General features: G+C 31.2%; 1 protein-coding gene across 1 annotated transcript in view; it reads left to right on the top strand.

Annotated features, from left to right (window-relative positions):
• The first annotated feature begins 382 nt into the window (after positions 1-382).
• Positions 383-12,870, top strand: part of LOC145687668 (annulin-like) — a 37,084-nt gene continuing 24,596 nt past the window's right edge. The window contains exon 1 of the mRNA XM_081761128.1: positions 383-548. The gene's annotated coding sequence lies outside the window, so the exon portion shown is untranslated. The remainder of the gene's footprint in view (positions 549-12,870) is intronic.

Here is a 12,870-nt window from a genome sequence, read left to right as displayed (position 1 = left end):
AATCATATAACCACAAGAACGTTCTAAGGTAAGTATATTGTTCTTACGATGCTTACTAGAATCATCAAAAAACATTTGTTTTTTGTTACTTTCGTATAAGAGTAATTTAATGATGATAGAAATGCTATGTAATTTCTTCTACAATATCTTATTCAGTACACTCCGAAATAATAAGAACCGTAGCGTAAAATGCAACGAATAAAGGCTGATGCAAATTTATCGTATTATCAGTTACAGATTCTTCATAGATTTACATGACACTAGCAGTGGAGGAAAAATAGAAATAACAACGGCAGAGGTTTACGTATCAAATATTTGGTTTTGAATAGTGTTTGTTTTAGGAACATGTATTCAACTAAATGTGTTAGCAGGAATGATCATTGGCCCGTTGACGAATGAAGTTTACCCCCTAAGACACTACATAAGGAAGATAAGGGTAGAATGTGCATGAGCGTCTGTGTATCTATTTCCTTAATAAAGACGCGTAGTAGGAACCACATCTGCATTTGGCTTCTTCAGACACTTTGAGTTAGGATAGTCTTTAGAAGGTGAGTAGCTAAGAGTCTTTACATCCTTCAAGTATAACTTAACATTGGATAGTAGATGGTTTATGATTAATTGTATAAACTACTAATAAGAGGTATTAATTATAGACAAAATAGACCACCTGTTCCATATCCTCTCTAAACTATTTTAATCCTAGTTATCATTGACCAATTACGGGAAATATTGCTCACTAGAGCAACATATAGTACTTGATTAGCTATTTTAGGGCTTTTTTGCTTGGAAATAAACATCATGTGTTTTGTATCCAAAATACAAAAATACTTTAAAAAATACGAAATCATGGTCAGGAAGATGTGTTTCAATCATAAAAGCAAGCCAAAACATTTCTACAGAATTTTCTCAATGCTTGTCAATTAAAAAGGTTAAGATTATTACGACCCATAAATCCATTCAAGAAATTTAACTTTGAAACATAATATCGAAAATTAGCTATATTCTCATATGTAAAGCTGAATGTTTGTTATTAAGGAGTTTGACTGACCAAGAATACCTATATATACACATGTATTTGCTCTGTTTGTCCGTGTGTCCACCCGGGGGCCAAAAATTCCAAGAATTACTTGATGGATCACCATCAATTTTGACCAGGATGTACAGCTTTAAAAGATAGGAATCGAGTTCCTTGATAGAGGTACTCCATCCAATTGATCAGAAGATATCAAAGACAATCGAAAATTGGTTTCGTGTTCTATGAGAGTAATTATGGATATCACCCTTGCTTGGTAGATTACCCGCATTGCTGCAGAGATTAGCGGGTTAGTCTAATTTCGAATAGTAAGCCATCTTTTGAGTGGAGAATCGAACATGATGGGAAATGCAAAAATTCAACCCTCAATTTTGACATTGTGTACGCTACACTGTGTCAAACCAAATTATTTTCCGTGTCCCTGATACTTGTTTGTATGTATTTCCGCTGTACAAATCCACAGCGTTGCCTTGGCGTTAACTGTAAACTGACTGAATTAGATGTATGAAATGTTTCCATCGGTGCCACGAAGAATATGTTACAAGATCTGCGGAAAACAAGATTTTTTTTGCGGCATATGCTAAATGCGCCACAGACGTGCGAAATAAGAATAATATGTCGATTCTTATAGTGAACATAATTGATATTATGCTTCAACAGCGTCTGTGTTTCTGACAAAGATAAGTATTTTATAACATATGTGAAATAACACAAATTTGATTACTATATGGCTATATAATCATTTTCTATTTATTTTTAAAAGAAAAATACTATGTATTTCTGGATAATTGTCACATTACCATTATATTCTATTATCAATATTATCGACACTATAGTATGCAAAAGTAATTTTCTTTTATTTTCCATATACTTACCCAATGCCTCCCACTTATTTGTTTTTTATTTTGCATATACTGCATGTTTGTTATACAATTAAATATTTTAATTATATATCAGCTGATTTATTATTAATAATTTCAGTCATGAAAACTCCCTTATTTTCCATATATGTACATGTTGCTTCACAATTAGGGTAAAATTCTCATTTTGATGAGTTCATTCAGGCAAATACATAGGAATTTAATTCAGGGGGTCCAAAGCTTTCTAGAGGGACCCAATTCAATATAAAGATAAGTTAAATTAAAGTTAGTAAAATCATTCCTAAAATTAGTATAATTTACAGAAAAGTCGGGATCTCTGGGGGAGTTGAACCTCCAGGACCCACTCCCTGCGTACGTCTCAGACTGTTCATTATTATTACATGTATGATAAATTCATTATTATTTACCCTACGTTACAAATACTTTTGAATCAGTCACAAATAGTGATACAAATAGGGCCAACGTATAATAAAAATAAATTTCATGTGGATCATTGTTCTCACCTTGTAGTTATGGTGATTGATTCCTTAACGTGCACACATTGCCCCAAATTACGATGTATCATGTACCCCCTCAAACAAGACAGATCAAACTCTGTGTATATACACTCATTATTATAAAAGAAGTTGACAAGAGTCCAAAGTTATGTTCATAAAATGGTACCTTGGTTTTTATCTTTGATTAGAATGTGCAATGCATCGCAATGCATTGTGCATCCTAGGAAGGAGGAAGGACACTTAAATTTATCACAAAGAGTAACGACTGCAACATTTGAAATACATTTTTGAAAGTATCCCTTGTGTTGAACTGCGATTTTATAATTTAATTTCGATTATAACACTCATTATAGGGGAAGGAGGAAAGTGTTCAAACAAGCTTTTCACATATTTTACAATATTCTTTCCTTGCGAGTTATCTATACACGTTTTTGCTAATTATCTATAAAGCACAGTTTTAGAACATGGAAGAAACTATTTTCCCAGTCAACACACGTAAGCACAGGGGAAAAAGAGCTCCTTCATGGCTAAGCGGTTAGCGTACACGCCTTTGGCGTGGAAGACCCGGGTTCGATTCCCTGCGGGAGCTCATATGGTTCGTATTCCACGTTAATCAGTAGGTCCACGTCTCATATAGCCTCGCTGCTTAAAGGGACGTTAAACTCAAAATCACATCACATCACGGATGAAAAAGGAGGTAAGTCAAGAAATGGTCGGAAATGAGTTAACAACAGAATAATGTAGCCTGAAAGGTGTAGTTTGCATGCACTAAATCCCAAAGTAAGAAGAACGTTAGTCACTAAGAAATTTAATGCTAAAGATATGAGGCCTTATGCAGAGTCGTTTTGACATATTAGCGTCATACTAAAAGTCAGATTACTGTAGGAAACATGTGATAGTCGAACTCTTTAGTATGGCACTAGTCACTCGTCAAATCTATTATACATAATTCCCATGGGCCTTACTGGGGAAGAAGACCGAAAGTCAGGACAATTGTGTAAAGTTATCAAAAACTGACTTGTGTCCGTTTTTCCATTGTAGTCTTCAATTTTGTTTATCTGTACATATTGCATTTGTGTTGAAGGCTCTCTGGAATAAAGGTTAGATGTCTCGGGTAACAGGAGAAAGGAAACCAAAGAAGTCGTTTTGATGTTCGTCTTTTTTTGATAAAAAGTGATACTTCTAAGAGGCAATAAACTATTATTATTATTATTATTATTATTATTATTATAGTAGTAGAAAATGGATCGATCTGGGCCAGACCTGGCTCAACCTAGGACAACTCACAAGCCACTGAGAAAATGACCACCTTGCACCGTGAGACCACGGCCTTTTACGACCTCCATTTTAGGGGTGAATTCGTTCCCTTTTATGAGCACTTTTAAGGGGGTGACCTCGTTCTCTTTTACGACCTCCATTTTAGGGGTGAACTCATTCCCTTTTACGAGCATATTTTTCAACCCCTACGAACAGATAGAAGAGCACATAAAACTACGTAACATAACAAGGGTGAACTCGTTTCCTTTTCCAACCCCTATTTTACCATAACAGAAAGTACACTGAGATTATGAACACACAGCAGACCAGAGAATACATCAAATCATTCCCTTTTATGAGTACATTTTAAGGGTGTATTCGTTCCCTTTTATGATTACTTTTCCAACCCCTATTTTAAGACAATGAATAGCGATTCGATACGCTCTTTGAACCGATTTGGATGAAACTCGGCATATGGGGGGGGGTTTTCAACCATGCTGAGTACGAATATCATACCATTTTAGGGGGTGTATTCGTTCTCTTTTACGAGCACATTTTCCAACCCCTATGAACAAACAGCAGAACATCAGACTACGTAACATAACGAACATAAAGAAGAGCAAATTGAACCCCTATTTTAACATAGCAGATAGCACAGCTAATAAAAGAGCATGGCTTATTTTAACATAGCAGGCCTCCATTTTTAGGGTGAACTCGTTCTCATTTTTCAACCCTTATTTGAACATAACAGATAATACATTCGAACCCTATAGCAAAGATTCTTTTAAGGAGTGAACTTGTTCTAACCTATATTTGAACATAACAGAGATGATTATTTAAAGAATGCGAAACTTCCGTGTTTTGTTATCAGTTACATAATAACTTCCGCCATATGTAGATAATTCTCATTACGTCATTTATCCGGATTTGAAAAAACATTGACCTAGTTTTCTCTTTAACAGACAATAACTTGTCATTCAACGATAGGAATCCCTGAACGTAATGTAATCAATCACAAAGGTATAAAAAAAAAGAGGGGAATCCCCCAGAGGATGACTCATACTATTGCGCAATATTACGCAATGCTGTCAGACAGGTATAAAAGACTGCCCGACATGTTTTTTGTAATCACTTCCTGTTCACCATCCGAAGAGTAAAGTTCAGATATTTTTTGTGTGTGTGTGCGTTTATATTATTAGTGTGGTTTATTAATAGTGTGGTTTTGTTTTCTTTTGTAAGTAAGACATTTTATAATAATACTATTAATATTATATTATAAAAACTCAGTTCAAAATTATTATAGTAACTTTGAAGAGTTAGTTTAAAAAAAAAAATGGCAACAAAAAAGGTTAAATCAAATACTATCAATTCTGATACTCTATTTAATAATAATTTAAAAAAATTTATTTTAAAATGTGATACTGATTTAAATGAGGATAGTGGATGTTTTTTAAATAATAAAATAAAAGACTGTTTAGATATATTACAACAAGAACAAACTAAGACATCGTTTAAAGTAAATTTTTCTTTGGGTACAACTTTTGTAAAACCAGTAGATTTAGAAACATGTAGATTCTTTGTAAATAGTGGTAACGAAATTATTTTACCGAGTACAGATGTGAATTCTATAATAGAAAAATTATTTAATAAAATTTTAGTTGAACAAGAAAATAGGGCTATTAAGAAATCAGGGTGGTCTTTATGTTCTGAACCAAACCATCACTTAGAAATTAAAATCAGTAAATATGATCCGCTTTCCGCTTCTTCTTTTATAAAATTACCTCAATGGATTTTATCCAAAAAATGTGTTATAAATATTCAAAATAATGATAATAGATGTTTTATGTACTGCATTCTAGCTGCGTTGCATCCAGTAAAAGAACAACCAAATCGTGTGAATAATTACAAACAATATAGTAATACTTTATTACCATTATTTGAAAAAACCAATATAAAATTTCCAGTCGAAGTAGAACACATAAGCAAATTTGAACATATGTATAATTCCATATTTCCTAAGGAACAAATTTCCATTAATATATATGGCATTAACTATGATAATGAAACTATTTTCCCATTACATATAAGCGAAAATGCAGGTGTATTTAAACATATTGATTTACTGTATTGTGAAGAAAATTCCAACAGTCATTATTGCCTAATAAAAAATATCAATGCGTTATTGAAGAGTCATAAAGAGAAAACTTATGTAAAATTGCCTCAATGGATTTTATCCAAAAAATGTGTTATAAATATTCAAAATAATGATAATAGAAGTTTTATGTATAGTATTCTAGCTGCTTTATATCCAGTAAAAGAAAATCCAAATCGTGTGAATAATTACATACAATATAGTAATACTTTATTACCATTATTTGAAAAAATCAATATACAATTTCCCGTCGAAGTAGCACACATAAGCAAATTTGAACATATGTATAATTCCATATTTCCTAAGCAAAAAATTTCCATTAATATATATGGCATTAACTATGATCATGAAACTATTTTCCCATTACATATAAGCGAAAATGCAGGTGTATTTAAACATATTGATTTATTATATTTAAACTCTCATTATTGTCTAATAAAAAATATCAATGCGTTATTGAAGAGTCATATAAAATTGCCTCAATGGATTTTATCCACAAAATGTGTTTTAAATATTCAAAATAACGATAATAGAAGTTTTATGTATAGTATTCTAGCTGCATTGCATCCCGCAAAAGAACATCCAAATCGTGTGAATAATTACATACAATATAGTAATACTTTATTACCGTTATTTGAAAAATTTCCAGTCGAAATAGCACACATAAGCAAATTTGAACATATGTATAATTCCGTATTTCCTAAAGAACAAATTTCCATTAATATATATGGCATTAACTATGATCATGAAACTATTTTCCCATTACATATAAGCGAAAACACAGCTGTAGGTAAACATATTGATTTATTATATTTAAACTCTCATTATTGTTTAATTACAAATTTAAATGGTTTAGTCAGACATCAGTTAGGTACTCATCAAACATTTATTTGTAGACGATGTTTAATATCTTTTTATAACAAATCAAAATTAGATGAACATGACAAATTATGTAAAGAACACACTCCAACCAAAATTAACATGCCGAAACAAGGAGAAGTTTTAAAATTTCGAAAATTGAAATTGTTATTACAGAATGATGTGATAATAATTGCAGATATGGAAAGTTTATTAAAACCTATAAATAAACAAAGTGGATCTCATACAGTACAAATTCACCAACATATACCATGCAGTTTTGGTTATATTGTATGTTGGAGTAACAACTATATGAAATCAGATTTAGTTATTTATCGGGGAGAAAATGTATCGATGAAGTTTATGTCTGCTATGGAGAATGAATTAAGAAAAATCATAAACATATTAGATCAAGAAAAACCATTAATACCATTAAATAGTTCTCAGTTACAGGAGTTTAACCTATCCACTGAATGCTCAGTTTGTGATAGTAAATATACGAGTGACAATAGAAAAGTTAAACATCATAACCATTTAACTGGTCAATTTATTGCCACGGTATGCAACAAGTGTAATTTACAAATTAAGCGTCAAAGTAATTTTATCCCTGTCTTCTTCCATAATTTGTCTGGGTATGATGCACATTTATTTGTGAAAGAATTAGGTTGCACCCCTGGAAATATTTTTGTAATTGCTGAAAGCACTGAGAAATACATAACATTCTCTAAGCACTTTAATTTTAATGGTAGACCTATCGAGTTACGTTTTGTAGACTTATTTAAATTCCTACCGTATAGTCTCGAAAATTTGGTGTCAAAATTAAAACCTGAGCAATTTGTCTATACAAAGCAATATTTTTCCGATGAAAAGTTTCCTTTAATTCTCCGTAAGGGAATTTATTTTTATGAATACATAACAAATTTAGATACATTTAAAGAAACTGAATTTCCTGGAAGAGAGGCGTTTAGTAGCAAATTGAATGGAACACAAATTTCCGAGACTGATTATCAATATGCAAAACTGATTTGGCGTGTGTTTAAATGTGAAAATTTAGGGGACTACCACGATCTATATTTAAAATGTGATGTACTTCTCACAGCAGATGTGTTGGAGAATTTTAGAAAGACATGTTTAAATGCTTTTTGTATTGATCCGATTAATTGTTTTACTGCACCTGGGTTGGCATGGCAAGCCATGTTATATAGAACAAAAATTGAACTTGAACTTTTATCAGATATCAATATGTATATGTTTGTAGAAAAATCGATTCGCGGAGGTATTACTCAAGCTGTGTTAAGGTATGCCAAAGCTAATAATCCTTACGTACATGATTTTGATGCGGAAAAAGAAAAATCTTATTTACTGTATATTGACATGAACAATCTGTACGGACTATCAATGATTGACTATTTACCATATGGTGGTTTTCGGTGGGAGGATAAAATTGACAACTGGCAAGACAAACATAAAATTATCAATTGGCCCACGGATAGTGAATGGGGATTTTTTCTAGAAGTGGATTTAGAGTATCCAACTGATTTACACGAATACCATTCTGATTTTCCGTGTGCTCCAACTAATGAAGTTCCACCGAATGGTAAATATTCAAAATTACTATTGACACTTAAACCGAAATCGAATTATATCTTGCATTATAGAGTATTACAATTTTATCTAAAACAAGGTTTAATATTGGTAAAAGTACATAAAATATTATGGTTTCGTCAATCTAAATGGCTTGCATCTTATATTCAAGAAAATACTCAACGCCGTGCAAATGCTACAATTGAATTTGAAAAAGATTTCTATAAGTTATTAAATAATTCGGTATACGGAAAGACAATGGAGAATGTACGAAAACGAATTGATATAAAATTAATTAACAATGAAAAAAAGTGTAAAAAATTAGTAGCGCAAAATCAGTTTGAAAATTGGGTAAAATTGGCTGATAATTTGGCATTGTTTCATATGGTAAAAAAATCGGTAACCCTTAATAAACCAATTTACGTAGGAGCGACAGTTTTAGAATTATCAAAATTAGCAATGTATGAATTCCATTATAATATAATGAAACCGCGATATGGAGATAAAATTAGAATTGCATATATGGATACTGACTCTTTCATTTACCAAATTAAAACTAACAATATTTATAACGATATAAAAGATATGAATGAGTATTTTGACACCTCAAATTATCCTGAAAATAATTCTTTATATAGCACAAGAAATAAACACGTTTTGGGTAAAATGAAAGACGAATTAGGTGGAGTTCCTGTGATTGAATATGTTGGGTTACGAGCAAAAAATTATGCTATAAAAACTGGTGAAAATAAAGAATTGAAAAAATGTAAAGGGATCAAGAAAAATATAGTTAAAGAACAAATTACGTTTGACGATTATAAATCATGTATATTTAAAAACGAAACGATCTATAAAACACAATTTGAAATTAAAAGTAAATACCATAATTTAACAACAAATCAGGTAAGAAAATTAGCATTAGATCCGTATGATGACAAAAGAAAAATTTTAAATTGTAATATACACACTGTTCCTTGGGGGTATAATAATAATAAAGATGTAAAATGTACGATTTGTATATTGTAAATACGATATAATTTTTTTTGGGGTATATTAGTATTAAAAAAAATGTCACAATCAGTTCGAGAACAAATAGTTGCAGAATTACATAAAAGTGCAAGACGAAACTATCCTCGAATACCCGTTATAACGAAAGGGATTCATGATTTATGGCAAGCTGATTTAGTTGAAATGAATAGTGGAAAATTGAAAGGTCTAGCAAAAATTAATCGAAATTTCAAATATTTATTAACTGTGATAGATACATTCTCGAAATATGCTTGGGCTATTCCTGTGAAAAATAAAACTGGGAAAGAAATTACACAAGCATTTATAACAGTACTGAGAAAAGCAAACAAAAGCCCTAAATTTTTACAAACTGACAGGGGTCGAGAATTTTATAATTCAGAGTTTCAGAAGGCGATGACCCAAAATAACATTAAACATTATTCCACGTACAGTGATGTGAAAGCAAGTATTATTGAAAGATTTAATAGATCGTTACGTAACATAATGTGGAGACAATTTACACTGCAAGGAAATTATAAATGGATTGGCATTCTGCCGGAATTACTACATAAATATAATAATACTATTCATTCCACTATTAGAATGAAACCTATCGACGCTGTTAAAAAAGAAAATGAAAAACATCTATTGACAAACATCTATTGCAAAAAGTTTTCTGTGATAAAAAGAAAAAGTAAATTTAAGATAGGTGAATATGTAAGAATTAGTAAACTTAAGCGTCCTGGTTTTGATAGAGGTTTTACACGCAATTGGAGTACAGAAATTTTTCGAATTGCTAAAGTTTTCTTCACTAATCCTCCGACATATCACTTAGTAGACTCAAATAATAAACCTATTGAGGGAAGATTTTACGGACACGAATTACAATTAACGAAATTTCCAAACACATATTTAATTGAAAAAGTGTTGCGAAAGAAAAATAATAAGGCCTATGTGAAATGGTTAGGTCTGCCAAAAAGTGAAAATTCTTGGATTGATTTAAAACATACTATATTGTAAAAAAAGAGAAGTCAAGAATTTATAGGTGAAGCATGTCGTCACAATATCTGTAATAGAAATGGAATGGAAAATTCCTTTTACATGTATGGTAGCAGGTCCCACAGGTTGTGGAAAATCATATTTTGTTAAAACATTTCTTGACCATTATAGCAAGTTATTTAAAAATATTGTATGGTGTTATGGTGAATGGCAACCGTTGTATGATACTATTTCAAACTGTACGTTTAAAGAAGGTTTACCTCAAAATAATGAATTTCAAGCACACGAGGGTCCACATCTTGTCATTATAGATGATTTAATGCGTGAGTGTGACCATCGGATTGTAGATATATTTACTAAGGGTAGTCATCATAGAAATATAAGTGTAATATTTATCACACAGAATATTTTCCATCAACAAAAAGGAATGCGGGATATTTCGTTAAATTGTCATTATATTGTTTGTTTTAAAAATCCTAGAGACCAAGCTCAAATTAATTATCTCGCACGACAATTGTATCCAGGTAATACAAAATTTATTCAAGAAGCATATCAAGATGCAACTCGAATTGCTCATGGTTATTTACTCTTTGATTTAAAACAAAATACTCCTGATGAGCAGCGAGTTCGAACAAATATCTTTCCAACAGATTCTTTTAATTATGTTTATGTACCTGTAAAAAAATAATAATTGTAATATGGTTTATATTCTAACAACTATTTGTGCTTTAATAGCCGTAAAAAATGATTAGTAAGGAAAATGCACTTTTGTTAAAACTTTTAGCAAAGTCAAAACCGAAAGCACGTAAGGCAATTTTACAAAATGCAGATCCTGATTTAATTCGCTCTATTTGTGAATGTTCCTATAACGTATTACAGGGAAATGTTCCATTAAATAAAACAGAGATAAATAAGCTAAAAAAATATAAAAAGGAACTGAGATATTTGGTGAAAAAAGGTCCGTCATTAAAACAGAAGAAAAAACGAATAATTATACAAAAAGGTGGTTTTCTTACTGCTTTGCTTGCACCTATTATTGGAGGTATACTATCTAGTTTAATTAAATAATTATGCAAAACGCACAAAAACTTATTTTAATCACACCAGAAAAATTACATCATTATCAAACGATATTTAATCTTGATGATGAAATGAAAGAAATTTTAAATAATAAAAGTTTAAATGTAGAAGATAAATGGACAAAATATAGAGAAGTCTTACAAAAATATTTAAATATAATTCAAAAACCGGCAGCAGTTACAACAACAGCAACTACCACTACTACTACCGAGGAAGAACAAGGGGACGAGGATGAGGAGGATGATGATGAAATAATATCTACTCTCCCTGAAATTTGTAAACGTAAAGCGAGACCTTTATTACGTAAATTGAAACAAAATCCAAATATTCAATGGGACGATAATGGAAATGTGAATATTAATAATAAATTAATTCCAGGTGCAAATATAGTGGATTTGATATCCGATTTTGTTAGATGTCGTAAGAAAAATATTTCAGTTGCTGGCTGGAAACCTTTTGCTACATTATTAGCAAAAGCCAATATACCTTTAGAGTACATTGGTAATCCTCAACGAATAGATTATATTAGAAAACTAACAGAAGAAGACGAAGAAGACGAAGAAGAAGATGGTCCTCCACCCCGTAAACGCAAATGGTGTACTTATAAGCAATAATAATAATAATAATATTCTATTGTTATCTATTGATAGTTTTAAGTATATAGAAAGAAAGAAAGAAAGATGAATGAGCCCTATCTCAATTACTACATACACCAAGCAGGAAGTGATTATAACGTGTATAGAGGTGCACCATATCAAGAAGGTTATGGCATTGGTAGTTTTCTAGGAGGTTTATTTCGTACTGTATTTCCTTTATTAAAACAAGGTGCAAAAACTGTTGGTAATGAATTGATACGTACAGGAATTAATATAGCAGGAGATGTACTAGATAATAATAGACCTATTGAAGAGTCTTTACAAGATCGATGGCAAGAAGCCAAAACAAATTTAAAAAACAAAGCTCAAAATAAATTAAATCAGGTGTTGGAAGGATCTGGAAGAAGAAAAAGAAAGAACGTTCATTTTAGTGGTGGTGCTGGTGTGAAACGGATAAAAAGATCCAAAGATATCTTTGATTGATTAATTATGGAGCAAAGTGATAGTTTTTATCTCACACTTCCTAGCAATAGTTCTATGAAATATTTTCCTCAAAATACTCTTGCTTGTTATACTACTAAATTATATCAACCTATTGTACTGGAGAAAGGAGTGTGGGAAACAGCTGTTGTTGAAGTGCATTATACAAGTTCATTTCAGAATGTTTCCAAATATACAAATAATATTTATTATCGTCTCATGAATACAGAAAGCTGGAACATAACTAAAATCTTACCAGGCCACTATTATAATGTTGATGATATTCTATCTCAAATTAATCATAAAAGTGATATATTAAATTTACAATTAAAAGTCAAAGCATCAGTGAAACGAATTGAGGTTAATAGAGTAATAAAAGATCAAGAGAAGCATATAGAAGTACGCCTATCTCCTGAACTAGCCCGAATACTAGGTTTTGATCATA

The sequence above is a fragment of the Thermobia domestica genome, chromosome 1, assembly GCF_964235325.1.
Source record: "Thermobia domestica chromosome 1, izTheDome1.hap1.1, whole genome shotgun sequence".
Classification (NCBI taxonomy): domain Eukaryota; kingdom Metazoa; phylum Arthropoda; class Insecta; order Zygentoma; family Lepismatidae; genus Thermobia; species Thermobia domestica.
This window is presented reverse-complemented; position numbering and strand designations above follow the sequence as displayed.